Source organism: Nestor notabilis, unplaced genomic scaffold (assembly GCF_000696875.1).
Source record: "Nestor notabilis isolate BGI_N333 unplaced genomic scaffold, ASM69687v1 scaffold8467, whole genome shotgun sequence".
Taxonomy (NCBI): Eukaryota; Metazoa; Chordata; class Aves; order Psittaciformes; family Psittacidae; genus Nestor; species Nestor notabilis.
Window position 1 is genome coordinate 39703 of NW_009935188.1, and position 14006 is coordinate 53708.

Below are 14006 nucleotides of genomic sequence, written 5' to 3' on the forward strand. Positions count from 1 at the left end.
TGAGGTGCTGCAAAAGGCTTATGGGTGGGGACACTATTAGTCAGTACTAGCACAGGAGCAGTTATAAATATCTTACTTGATGAAGTTAAGTGATATGAATAATGTTATATGACCTTTCAAAAGTACCCCTTTACAGCTGTTCTGTCAGTCTGGTGTTAAAAATATGAGCAAATATACAATCACAAATGACCGTGAAATAAGACTTATCAGATTTATGTGTTTTGAGGTGTTTTGATAGAGGTGGGGGTTTAGATAGAAAATGTGCCTGAGCATCAAACAAGCTAGAACATTTCGCAATAGAATCTACACAAGAAATATTAAACTTCATGATTTATCAAGTCGGTCTTGTTCCTAGAAGTTAAGAGAGAGCTCTTGGAAGCATTAGGCTAAATTTACTGTTGATATAATTTAATTTACTCAAATATCTCCTTTTTATAAACAAACAGCAGAAGATTGGAGGAGAAACCAAATGGCCTTATTTTCCTTATACAGATTTTGCATCAGTATTGCTTTTTGCTGAAATGAGTTCATTTTAGCTTTGCATCCCTAGGATGGAAAGGGTTGCTCCCTTATGTCACAGATCTCTGGGTGTCTTTTCTGTCCCTATGAGGCAGCTTGTTTGATATAACCCTTTCTCTTGTGAATAATTAATTATGCTATAGGAGATTTTACTTTAGGATACTAATAATAAGACAAAAGCCAAGGAAATGCAATGCTACTACTTTATCATAAACTTTGGTACAAAGATTTTTTTTCTCTGTATTTGTTCAGTAGTCTCACACTAGGATTCTGATCTGAGTAGAATTCATTGTTCTTATCACACATGTTTTCAAAACAAATGTAGTGGATAAATTTGATTCTTAGATGAAAACATATTTGTTATGCAATGACTTCCTGTGAACTTAAACTCAGTTTTCTTTAAATAGAGAAAGTTGCCTTTTTTAACTGAAATATGTTGGCTAATTATTGACATTGTTGTGAAGAGGAAAAGATTGAAGCACTGATTTGACATGTACTTTGTTTGTGTAAAAGAGACACTTCTGTTTGCTAGTACAAAAAAATTAATCTGTCCTTGAGCAATGTGCAATAAGCATTTCGTAAAAGTACTTTTAATACCAAATAATATTTGTTGGCTTTCTTTTGAGCATCTCCATTACTATAAGTATGCACTTTTAAAGTCATGGTTTAGTTTTTCGTGCATCAGTAATACTGAATTGCTTGTAGACGTTACTGGAATGTCATGGTTATAATACCATAGAAAGATCCACTCCATCTTCTGCTGGTGCAATTTGCTACAAGTCCCTAGGCATTAAGATAGTAATGCCAACCTATGTTGACTAGCATGTGGTAGTCTCCCACATCCTCAATTTTCATATTCTAGTTTTAGATGTTATGAAGTACAGCATTTACTTTTTAAGATGTGATCATAGTCCTGATTGTACTGCTAAATTCTAAACATAGCCTTTTCCCATCATGCAAGTATTTTTGAGATTTCAGGGGGTTTTATCCTCATTTTCAGTGAAGCCAGAGTTAAAATCTCAAAAGAGGATAAAAAGGAAATTGGGAACCAACCAAGAAGGAAAAGCTCTGGTAGGTTTGAAATGTTTCATTTAAATGATTTGATATGTTATTTTGATTGTGATCTTTTGTTATTTTACCATTGATGATAAGTTTCTAAAAGAAAAATGTTTTCAAACCAAAGAACTGAAATTTCATTTAGAAAATATCAGAATATCTGACAGCTTTTTTTTTTTTTTTTGGCTTTTTTTTTAGCATTTCAAGTCCTGGAATACACTGTACAGTGCATTTCCTCCAAACAGTTTCACTTCAGACAACTTTGAGCTCCAATTATGTGGCCTAAGGTTGTAAACCTTTGGTCACACTATTAGCTCCATTTACTTGAATGGGATTACTTGGCCAAAGGACATAGTCTGTGTCAGTTTGTGGACTGGTTGTCTGAAATCCACCAGTACCAAGGGAAATATTGCTAAAGACTTACTTTATAAGAGTGAGGATTTTAATTCTGAATCCTTTGAAGATAAGGTAAAAAGTATTTTCAGCCTCATTTGTCTCTTATCTACATCTGCTGCTACCAGGCATTGTGTTTAAAAAAGAAATATTTATGAGGCAGTAATTCTCACAAAACACCTTGATTTTCTGCTTAGTGAATTGCCCAACTGAGGAGCTGCAGTTTCTCAATTCAGGGATCTGTGTTTCCTGTGGAGCTGCAGTAGGTTAGCCTCAGCTAAGGGCCAAACTCCCCTTCTCAGGGGGCAGGAGGAGAAAATAGGATAAGAAAGCTCACAAGCTGAGATAAAGTCAAAGAAATTGCATACCAATTACTGTTGTGGATAAAACAGTCCCGACCTGGGCAAAATTAATTTAATTTATTGCCAATGAAAATAGATTCAGGTAGCAAGAAACAAAGACAAACAGTAAAACATCACATTTCCTCTCCCTCTTCCAGGCTCAACTTCAGTTCTTTATTACAGACTCCTTCACCCATGCCCTGAGCACTGCAGCAAGGGATGACAGGGTACAGTCAGTCCATAACAGATCCTCTCAGCCTCTCCTTCCATTTGATACTTTTCTTCTGCTACAGTGTGGGTCTTTCCACAAGCTGCAGTTCTACAGGAAAATATCCTGCTGCTGCATGAGGTCTCCCCAGACCACAGTTCAGATCTCTACTCCACTGTGAGCATTTCCAGGGTAAACCTCTGCTCCAGCACCTGAAGCGCATCCTCCCTTTCTATTGCCTTGTTGCTCATACAGCTATTGCTCACTCTCTCCTTCTGCCCCTACCTGTTAAACACTTTTGTCCTTTCATAAATATGCTATTGCAGATATGCCACACATGGCTGATGGGCTCAGCTGTGTCCTGTGGTGGATCTGATGAAGCTGGCTGGAATCAACTGTCTTTGCACAAGGCAGCCTCAGCCTCCTCCTGCTCCTCCCCATATCCCCCCTGCTACTGCATGTGTGGAGGGGGGTTGGATACAGCTCTTATTTAGCACATTAGTTTGCAAACTGGTAGAAACGTTTCTCACAAATCAAACCCAGCCTATTCTGAATCAGCTCATTTTCAGAGTACAAACATGTTGCCATTAATTAGTATTCCCACGTCTTGTCTTCTTGCCTCTGGAGCTGTTTTAAGTTAGATCTTGATAGAGAGCTTTTTTTTCAGTTGCAGACAAGTTTGTTGTTAGTTACTGCAGAATAAACAAATCCAGGCATGTTAGAAATGAGCTCTCCATTTAAACTTTTACTTTGAGAAAAGTCTATGAAAACTTGTAATTTAAACAATATTAATGGCAATAAAAAGAAAGAAATATCTAAATGAAAATTTGCTTTTTGGCCCTGAAATGGGGCCACACAAAAATTATTTATCATCCCCATGCCCTACAGTGTTTCCGAAGGGAGATAAAAGTTAAGGATTAGCATCCAGAAAGCCTTCTTAACAAAGCTTATTACATTTTCTTTTTCTCTGCAGTTCACAAAGGCGAAAGTGTAACTCAGTTCAGTCTGAGGTTACATATCTCACAAAAATGATGCAATGGCTACAGTATCCTATGATATTATCATAGGTGGATGTACAATGTGGCATAACACATCCTGTGTTTTTCAAGGAGTAAGTTGAATTTCCAAAAGCAAAATTAAACCTAAAATAGCATTAAACCAATAAGACAGTCTAATTGCTTAGAGACAGTTTGCGTGACCAGATTATATTATGTCACTTCTTTTTAGATCAGTCTCTTCCAAGTAAACAGACATCCTTCGGCATCTGAGTATTTCCCTGTGGCAGTCTGCTAAGAAAAACATGAGAGGAGATCTCCCCGACATCGCTTTTTCCACTAGCTGCTCCCGGTGATTTATTTGCAGTCCCAAGGATCGCTTATCTGTTGGAGATAGAGCAGCAGAGCCCGGGCAACTGCCTGCTCGCTCTGTGCAGTGGGCCTATTGTTCTGTCACTGCTCCTGAGAGATTGCTGTGGACTGACCTTGCAGGTGGCCTTATCAGAGATGGTTTTGCAAATAATGGTTTATTCAGTAACATTCAAATAACTTCTTGCAAGTGTTTTTTTCCTTAACGCATTCAGAGTGGAAGCTATGAGCATTATAGAATCATAGGGGTTGGAGAGAACCTTAAGATCATCTAGTTCCAACCGCCCTGCCATGGGTTAGAACATGGGCAGGGACACCTCCCACTAGACCAGGTTGCTCAAGGTCCTGTCCAACTTGGCTTTGAACACTGCCAGGAATGGAACATTCACAACTTCCTTGGGCAACCTGTTCCAGTGTCTCACCACTTTCACAGTAAAGAATTTCACAGTAAAGAATCTCCCCTGTTTAAGTTTAAACCCATGGCAACTTGTCCGGTCACTACAGTCCCTGATGAAGAGTCCCTCCCCAGCATCCTTGTAGGCCCCCTTCAGATATTGGAAGGCTGCTATGAGGTCTTCACGCAGCCTTCTCTTCTCCAGGCTGAACAGCCCCAACTTTCTCAGCCTGTCTTCATACAGGAGGTGCTCCAGTCCTCTTATCATCCTCGTGGCCCTCCTCTGGACTTGCTCCAACAGCTCCATGTCCTTTTTATGTCGAGGACACCAGAACTGGACACAATATTCCAAGTGAGGTCTCACAAGAGCAGAGTAGAGGGGCAGGATCACCTCCTTTGACCTGCTGGTCACACTTTATTTTGATGCAGCCCAAGATACGGTTGGTTTCTGGGCTCAAGCGCACACTGAAGCTGGCTCATGTTAAGCTTCTCATCAACCACCACCCCCAAGTCCTTCTCCTCAGGGCTGCTTTGAATCTCTTCTCCACCCAACCTGTAGCTGTGCCTGGGGTTGTGCCGACCCAGGTGTAGGACCTTGCACTTGGCTTGGTTAAACTTCATAAGGTTCATATTGGCCCACTCCACAAGCATGTCCAGGTCCCTCTGGATGGCATCGCTTCCCTCCAGCTTGTCAATCCCACCACATTATGATTCTGGGTTGCTCTGGAGGGGGTTTTGTATTTCTGCATTATTTTTTTGTTATCTAAGGCCTTGCGCTATCTTCTGCATCTCTCAAGACAGAGATGGCTGTGACTGCAAAAGGAGGGAGCCACCGCTGCTCTTCAAGAAACATGTAACTACATAAATGTGCATTTAGAGTCTTATGAAAACATGGCAAATATTGATTATGTAACATACCTTCTTTGTCAGTGTAATACAAACCTGTATGTCATCATGGTGTTACAAGGTTGCAAGGTGCTCATATGAACATATATCTCCAATTTAGCTTCCCTTTAGACAATGTTAGGTCTATATAAGAATGCCACTTTCCTTCCTTATGGTCTGAAAATATGAGTGTTTTTTTCTTAATTAGTGTTTGAAATTATGAAGAAGAAGCTAAGGGACAATAACATTAAAAATTAACTCATTAAAATTGTCATTTTTTAATGAGAAAAAATCAGTAGAAAATAGATATTGTTTAGTATTCAGTAGAGTGAAGATAAGGGCATGAATGTATTTCACAGAATAGCACAATATAACACAGCAGTATCCTAAAGGAGAGGAGCATCTAAGACTACCTTTCCAGATGCAGTCACATTCCCCAGGTAATTTACAGCAAGTATGAGCTAGAGGCTTGGTACGGGCATTGCTGATGCAGTGTGGCAGTCCTCCTCATGCAGAAAATAAAGCAGAAAGAATAGAAATAGTAGAACAGTAGATTTTTTAAATTTTCAGTTTATGATTTTTCTGAAATCTTCACTGTGACAAAATTTATAAAGTGAAGATGTCAAAACCTAAAAGTTGATGGGACAAAGAAGGAGTTTTTTGTTTTTCTCAAGCGAAGGATAATAGTAGTAAGAGGGAGGAAGCTTGAAAATGCATCAACTTTCTGCTGTAAGGGAGCAGCAGAAACAGAAACATTATAAAACTGTATTGACAGTCAGGCTTTTTCACCACTGACCTCTCCTTAGTTTTTAATGGAAGGTGATATGTTGTCTTCTAAGTTAACTCATCTGCACTTTCTTGTCTATGTGATGTTATTTCACTAGAGAATGACTACAAGGATCAGGAAATGAACAGATCCTTTCTATTACAAATTATGTATTTACTGGATTGTGTCTGTGTCAAGCACAAACAAGTATTTTGACTAAAGGAACTTAAGAGATAGAAGAAACATTACTGGGTCACTTATTCCATAGCTTTGACAACATAGGCTTTCCTTAAAAAGAAAAAATAAAATTAATCCTTTATCTAGTCTAACTTCAGTGCCTCACATAATGAAACTTTAAAGTACTCTTCTTAATTTTCACTGATAGAACTGCTTGAAAACAGCAGCAATATTTTTTGCAGGACCATTCTGTCTAGTCATGTATTTAACTCACAGAGTTTCTACTTACAAATTTTTTTATTGCTTTTGGTAATGTAATTATAACCTGATTAAAAATGAATAACATCAATACCAAAATATTTTTATTAAATAAATACATCAACTTGCTATCAAAAGTTTAATAAAAATATAGTACCATTTTTGAAATATATAATTTTTTATCAGTATTACAGTGTGTAGAAGAATTTATGTTGGCAACATCTGAGGTGATGATACCTACCATGGTTTGATTTTTTTTGAAGGAGGTGGACATTGTCTTCTTACTTCTTATTAAGCATATGTCCAAAAAACTTTATACATCTATTGTCCTTTTTTAGTGCCATTTGAGATTGTAAACTGGCACTACGCCAAAAATACAATGTGTTCATTAAAAAATAAAAAGAATTAAAAATTAATTTCTCTAATTGGTTCACATTTAATGTATGTATAAAGTCAGTCCTTTGGTAAAATACCAGCTTAGCAGGTGAGGGGGTTTAGAGAACTGTACTTTCAAATCAAAATAAAATGAAGTGGAAACAACAGGTCTGGGAATATACAATCAAGACGTTGGAAATGACAATTTAACCCAAAGCATATAAACTAACTGAAGATACCTGAGTGTGTGTGTGTGTCTATGCATATCTATAAATACTTATATATAAACACGTATATACAGAAATATCTACTTATAACATTTGTATGTAAGTATAAAGGAAAATAAATGCAGAATGGTGAACACCAAGTATCCTGGAGGCCTATGGTAATAGAAGTGGTGATCGTCTTCAGGTTTAAAACTCACTGTGGGGATCCTGAACTGATTTTAGGAACATGCTCTCAGCTCCATTTTTTACATTTTTCACATCTGGTACTGCAAATATAACGTAATCAAGTCAGATATAATTCAGTAGTACCTGTATTTTCTCAGATCTTCTTGCCTGCACCTACAGTTAACGTAGCTGAGTAAGCTAGACTCATACCAGGGATTCGGGCACAGCAATACGACACTGGAGGTGGTTGGCTTGTTTCTTCCAGGGATCCGCAGGTTTGACTTAGATATTTTGGCTCCTGAATCCCAGGCTGATGCAGGGCCTTTCAATTGGGATCCATATTTGTTACTATTTCCACGTCTGTCAAATAAACGTGTATCTAAACCCAGGCTTAAATTTAGATGTGTCTCACCACTAGGCATTTGTAGGTATGAAGTCTGTTGAGGGATTAGATGTTGTACGCAGCTCAGTCTTTCCTTACACAAAACCCAGACAGAAGGAGGAGCATTGAGCTAGTTCACTGTCTTGAAAGCTAAGATATGTGGATTTAAATCCTTGTTCTAAATCAGGCAGTGAACTGGACCTCTGGAGTGGTAGAACTGTTTAACTACTAGCCAGAGGAATGGAGGACAGCAACAGCTTGCTGCCTGGGCTGTTAGAGGGGACAGTCAGGTTTCTTCAGGCAAGATGGACAAAGCAGTGATGAGCAGTGCATTGCACTAAAGCTAAGACATTAAGCAGCTTAGTGTTGTCAGAGCTGGAATTGTACTCGTGCCCAGCAGCAAAGCTACACTGTTAGCCTCAGGAGCATGGGCACCTACAGGAGTATGCAGCAGATCAGAGCAAGTGTTTGAGGGTGTAAATTTTGATTAAAGACCTTAAAGTGTTTGTAGGAGGCAAAGCTGTATAATATGTCTAAGCATTGTCTTTTCCCCTTCTCGGCCTCAATCCACGAACTGTCTCTAAAAACAGCCTCTGAACTCCATCAAGGAAATAATGACAGATGCCAGCAAAGGATTTTATGATGTCCTCCAGGAGGAACCAAAAGATCTGTCGCTCATAGTCACTTATGCTGCTGAAGCTTTATGAGGTTTCTTTAGCTTATGCTTCACAATGTCTCTATGAAATAGGAAAGTTGGCAAGGTCATTGCTCAGAATTTCAGATAGACAAACTGAGACATGTGGGGTTAAATTTCAAGGTAAGATGATGATAGCTTGGCCAGGGAACTCATGTGTGGCCTATTTAATTCTTTTCTTTGACCATGCTCTTTAGGAGATGCACAGAATAACAGTTATAAATTAACAGATTGGTAAGAAATACAAGGAAGTTAAAAGAACAGGGAATAAAGTAACTTGTGACAACCGTAGCTGTTATAAGTGAAATTTTCAGTAAAACTTTAAGGTTCATGTACGAGTTTTCTAACCAATAGAGGAAGAAATCAATCTTTAATAGGTTGATAGCACCAATTAGATCTGTAGTTAGTTGTAACATAACTGGTTTTTATGAATCATTATGTGTTAAGGTCAGTACAGGTGGCTGCATTATTAAGTTGGTGCAAGGGCTGGGAGGGTCAAATATTCAAGGGAGAAAAGAAATTTTTGAGATATTGTAGGAGAAGAAAACTAGAGATAAGGAAAAATTTCTAGTTACTCTTTCTGTTTTAAAGAGTTCAAGACACTCTGTAAGCATTGTATCACTGCAGTGAATTATGTAGATGGAATACAAAGCAAAATGTGGTCTAGGATGGCTCTTTTTTCAGATGCCCATACTCAGAAAAAATTAAAATACGGCCTGACCCTTCCCCTCAGCTAGTGTATCTTAGAGAAGAGAGCATGAGAGTAGGTGGTTAAATACACCTGAGATGAAAAAGTAAGGAAAACTAAGCTGAGAATGATTATGTACTTAACTCTGAGGCAAGCTGTACACTCCAGAATGAAATTGTAACCCACTTAAAGATGATGGGTCAATTTGTACTTCTGCCAGGCCAGAAATTTCCCATAGGAAACTATCTTTTGAACACAAACAGGTGCTCAGATTTCAGTTAAATTTAGTGGTTGGTCAAAAACCAGAACAGCTCAAACAAGAGTTTTGCAGTCCATCTAACCATGCAGGCAGAGCTCTCGTAAAAGCAGGGCTCTGGTTTTGTTTTGTTTTCCTCCCCAGAGGAGGGAAACAAAATTTTCCTTTTTCTCATTCTGCATCCCCAGCTGTTGGTTATCAAATCTATGTTGGAGAATTTAAGGACTAAAAGTCTGTGGGGATTAACTTGATAAGAAGTTCATGTATATCAAACACTAAAATGCTGTTGTAATGCAATGGCTCAAAAATCTTATCAGTAGTAACATATTAATAGTGGCACATTTTTTGTAAGACTTTACTGGAAAGGATGTAAACAGGCTGGGCACACTGAAGGGAACTTGACCCAGGCCCCTGCTTCTAATGTGACAATTTCCTTTTCAGCTTGATAGCAGTTTCTTAGTTCTATACCTACTGAGCAGTCCAATTTAAAAAAAACCCCAGAGGTATAAGAGGTTGAAGGGACTTGGAAATATAAGGCACATTATCAGCATTTTCTTGGGGCATGAGGTCAACAGTAATAGTTTAACTGGTGTAGCAACTGCCCCGTTTTAAAGAAGTGACTCACGCTTGAATGATAAAAATAGTCGAGTGTTAACTGCTGTTCCATATGGCTCTGACTTAGACAAAGGGTGTCATTCAAGGGCCATAGGATTGCCAGGCAGGGAGGGCCACATAGCACTGGGTTCTGACCCTGCTCTGACTCAGGATAATGGTGCAGAAAAGGCTGCTTATGTTTCTCAACCTGGGATGCTGGTTATCGGCCGAGGAAAAAAGAATATATCAGCAAACATGATAATGTAATTGCTAATATATTTTTTCTTTCTTAAGCATCAGTTTCCTGGATATGATGCTGTTCTTGAGAAACACTGGACTAGTATGATGGGGTGGAAAGTGTTGGGTTATATTTAGGTACTTACAAGCATTTATAGTCAGTTCAGTTACTAAAGTGAAGTCCACAGAAAAGGAAGAATAACTAATCAAAATCAGAAAAAGTAATGGCAAAAGTCTATTCTACAATTATTTTGATGCTGTAGTTTCCTGGGCTGATATAAAGAATTTTAGAATCATTTAAAAACTTTCTTTTGACTTTGAAAACTTCCACTTGAGCTTTTGTTAAGCCCAGGGACTGCAGGCTAAGTATTTTCTTAGGGTGCTTGATCTAGGCCTTTTGCTTTATAGAATGGTGTTGCAGACTAATTGCAGGCACTGGACCTTCAGCTGGCCATCTCAATGCCTCTGTCTTCCTAGAGGACACCCTTTGGAATGGAAAGGAAAACTGCCCCTGATGCCTGTGTTCAAATGTAATGTTTAGTATCAGAAATGAGAATTGAAGATGTTCTGGAGATAAACAGCATGTAATTTAAAAGTAAGAATCACAGCAACTCAGAAAACTGTAATCCGCTTGCAATTACAATTTTAATCACTGATAGGTTTTCTCATGTGTCCTGATTCTGCCTTCTTAAATTTTCAGGACTAATTTTATATTCTCCAGTTTTATTTTGTGAATGGTTTAAGTAAAAAGAGCAACTGCTTTCCAAATATTAACACTCAATTCTTAACACATCATTTTAGGAGTTTCATTGACATCAATCAAGTTGCCCACAAGAATGGATGAAAAGTGTTTTTATGCTAATTGCTATAGGCCTTTTATTAATTTTTTGTGGCTTGTTAGCTTTAAGTCTCATTTAAACATAATTCTTATTGATGCTATTTTTAGTATATAGATGATGATTTCTTTTATATTTTCAGAATATATGGAGTTTTTGTAGTACAAGAAAGAATGCAGTGGAGCTTTTAAGTTACATATGTCTGGACAGAAGCATTGTAAGCCTTTTGAAGTCTCAGGAATCAAAGGGCATTAACACAGTCAAATGGTGACAGTTGTTCATCATCTTCACCAGGTCCTATAGGTATTATCTCTTGAGTCTCAAATTCTAGCGGTACACAGAAACTACTGATGGATTACGTGGTTATCGAAAGTGGCTTTGCATGCACTGGAAAGCTAATGAGAGTAACAATGGTATTTTAAATCCTGCACTTCAAAGAAAACCAACTCTTTAATAAATTCATGTATAAGTTCTAAGACATCAGAATAATACATAGCATTTGCACTTGTTCATCTTCTGAACAAATGTAAACAACAGAATACTGACTGGAGTACAAGCAGTACATTAGCTAAGGTAGCCTAAGGACCCAAATAATTATATTAATATAACATTTAAGAAAGCAGTGCTTATAGGAAAATATCTGTGCAAGATTACAATGTAATGTTTGTGCTTGTGCATCTTATGAAAGTGGAACTGATATGGTGTTTTAAAACTTCTATGAGGGCTGAATTCTTGTCTAAGGAAAATAGTTAAAAACTCATTATTGCATACAGTGGTAGTGTCTACTGAAAAGTGTTTTTGTTACTGTTCTATACACCTAGTTTTGAGAGCTTGCTGTAATCCTGATTAAGCAAAGAAGCTCAAAATCAGATTATACGTCTGGTAGCAATTAGATGGAACAGTTACCATCCAGGGACATAATATTTCCACTGGAAAAGAGAAAAACTCAACACATTCTGTGGTACAATTAAGCCACGGTTAGATATAATTCTCCTGTCCCTTCATAAACCATATTCACACACGTAATTGTTGCATTGCCCTTTTTCCAACACGTTGAAATGAAGAATGCCTCATGGATGACAAAACTCCTTCAGACTGTCATGTTTTATTGAGTGCTGTGAAAGAAACTGTGGAGCTGTTTTCATTGTGTTGTCTGAATAGAGAAAATTTGGGAGAATCTTTAACACACAGGATCATCTTGACCAAATGATTGAACAAAAGCAAGAATTAATGCCAGGAGACAGTTAATAGATAATCTCAGAAGGTGAGTGGTAGAAGATCCATTTTAATATATTTAAAATTTATATCACTAAAGGATTTAGTCTGGAGGATAACCCTATGCTGATAAGAAGATAGATGATTTACATTTTCCCACTCACATTTTTATTTTATGTGGTTCTGTGAGTCTCTTGAGCAATCTAAATAAACAGAAAATTACATAATTGAAATATTTAAAAGGTAAATAGTGTTTAAAATTAATATAAGAGGACTTGCTGAATGAGATGTTAGATACTCTGCTCTGAACAATGGCTACCTAAGATGAACTGGTCTGGTGATTAACATTAGCTGAGATTAAGCAAATGGATTATGATGTTTTTTCTAGCTGAGTGCACTTGGAATAAGACTAAGGATGTTCATTTCATATGGCATAGACAATCACACGTACAATTTATAAATCTTAAAACAAGCTAACTACTCTTTTATATGCATTGGATGTGACTGTGGGTGAGTATGATGAAATTATATATAGTATTTATAAACTATATGGAATTAGACATATTCTTATATATTTAGAACAAAATGTTCCACTTAGTGTCTTTATAAAATTGAATGACTTTGTGCATGAGCTTTGAATGAGTGATTTTGCTTATGAGGGTAGAGGTAAAGGGATTCAATTCTGAATTCTGTTTTTCTTGGAAAAAAAAAATCATTATATTGTAAGTGCCAAATTATCTTAATAGACATTCTGTATCATGTAATATCAGCTATTTCCTAATTCTAGAGTAAAATCATTTAAGTATAAAAATTGATACTACTTAAGATAAAATGAAACTATTACAGTGTGATGACCTGTAGTATCAAATAGTAACTTCTACAATATGTTGATTATTCATTTGTTGAAATGTTTTCTATTTGTAAAATGCAATTAGAGAATATCTGAAAGATGCAATTTCCACTATTAATTAATATTAGAAAATATTCATACATGATGTTTTATGCAACTCTCATTTCTCTGCCAAAACTATATATCTCTTTTATCATTAATTTTATGTTTTACTCAGGAAAACTTCTTTATCTTAGTTACTTTTGTGAATTCAAATTATTTCATGTTCATAACGAAAATTATCTTTTTGATTGTATGTGTATTCTCTCTTTGTTTTGGATTTTGTTACTTCCACAGTATCAAGACTCAATGTAATAATTATCTTTATGTAAAATACATTGTATTTTATTCAAAAGCCATTATTATCAGTAGTCTCATGAGAAAATCCACCTAGTTTCTCTCTTGTGAATAACCATATGAGTAAATGAAATTCCACTTCATTTTCATAAAGGGTGAGAAGCTGTGGAGCTATGTCTGCTCATTTCTGTTTCTGTCCATGATGATGCCTTAACAGTTTTCTCCCCTTTCCCAGAGATCCTGGACTGGACTCTCTTAATGAGCTAAAGTCATCTTGCCAGTTAAATGCAGTAACCCAACATTCAGTTCACTCATGAACTTTAACTACTGTCATTGATGCTTTCATTGACATAGAATATTTCCTCTGCAAAGCAAGAAGGAAATTTTGTGCTGCAGCAATAAAAATGCTTTTATGGATTTCCTCTAGGAATAAGACACTGTAAGAAGTTGCCCAGAGAAGTTGTGAATGCCCCATCCCTGGAAGCATTCAAGGCCAGGTTGGATCTGGCTTTGAGCAGCCTCAACTAGTGGAAGGTATCCCTGCCCATGATTCTATGACTCTATGAATAGCAGTATAAACAGAATGATGTGCAAAGCATAAAATGGCTGGTTCAAATTGTGTCCTTAGTCTTAACTCACCTGTCAACCTCTCAGTTTAGAGAAGTAATGAAAATTTAGGCAGCTAATGAATACATGTGTCAAAAAAGGTGATCAAATACAGCTCTCAGTGATTTCACTTGAAGTACAGCTGCTTCTTAGCAAAGAAAGTAAGCCAATTCATTCGCCGCCG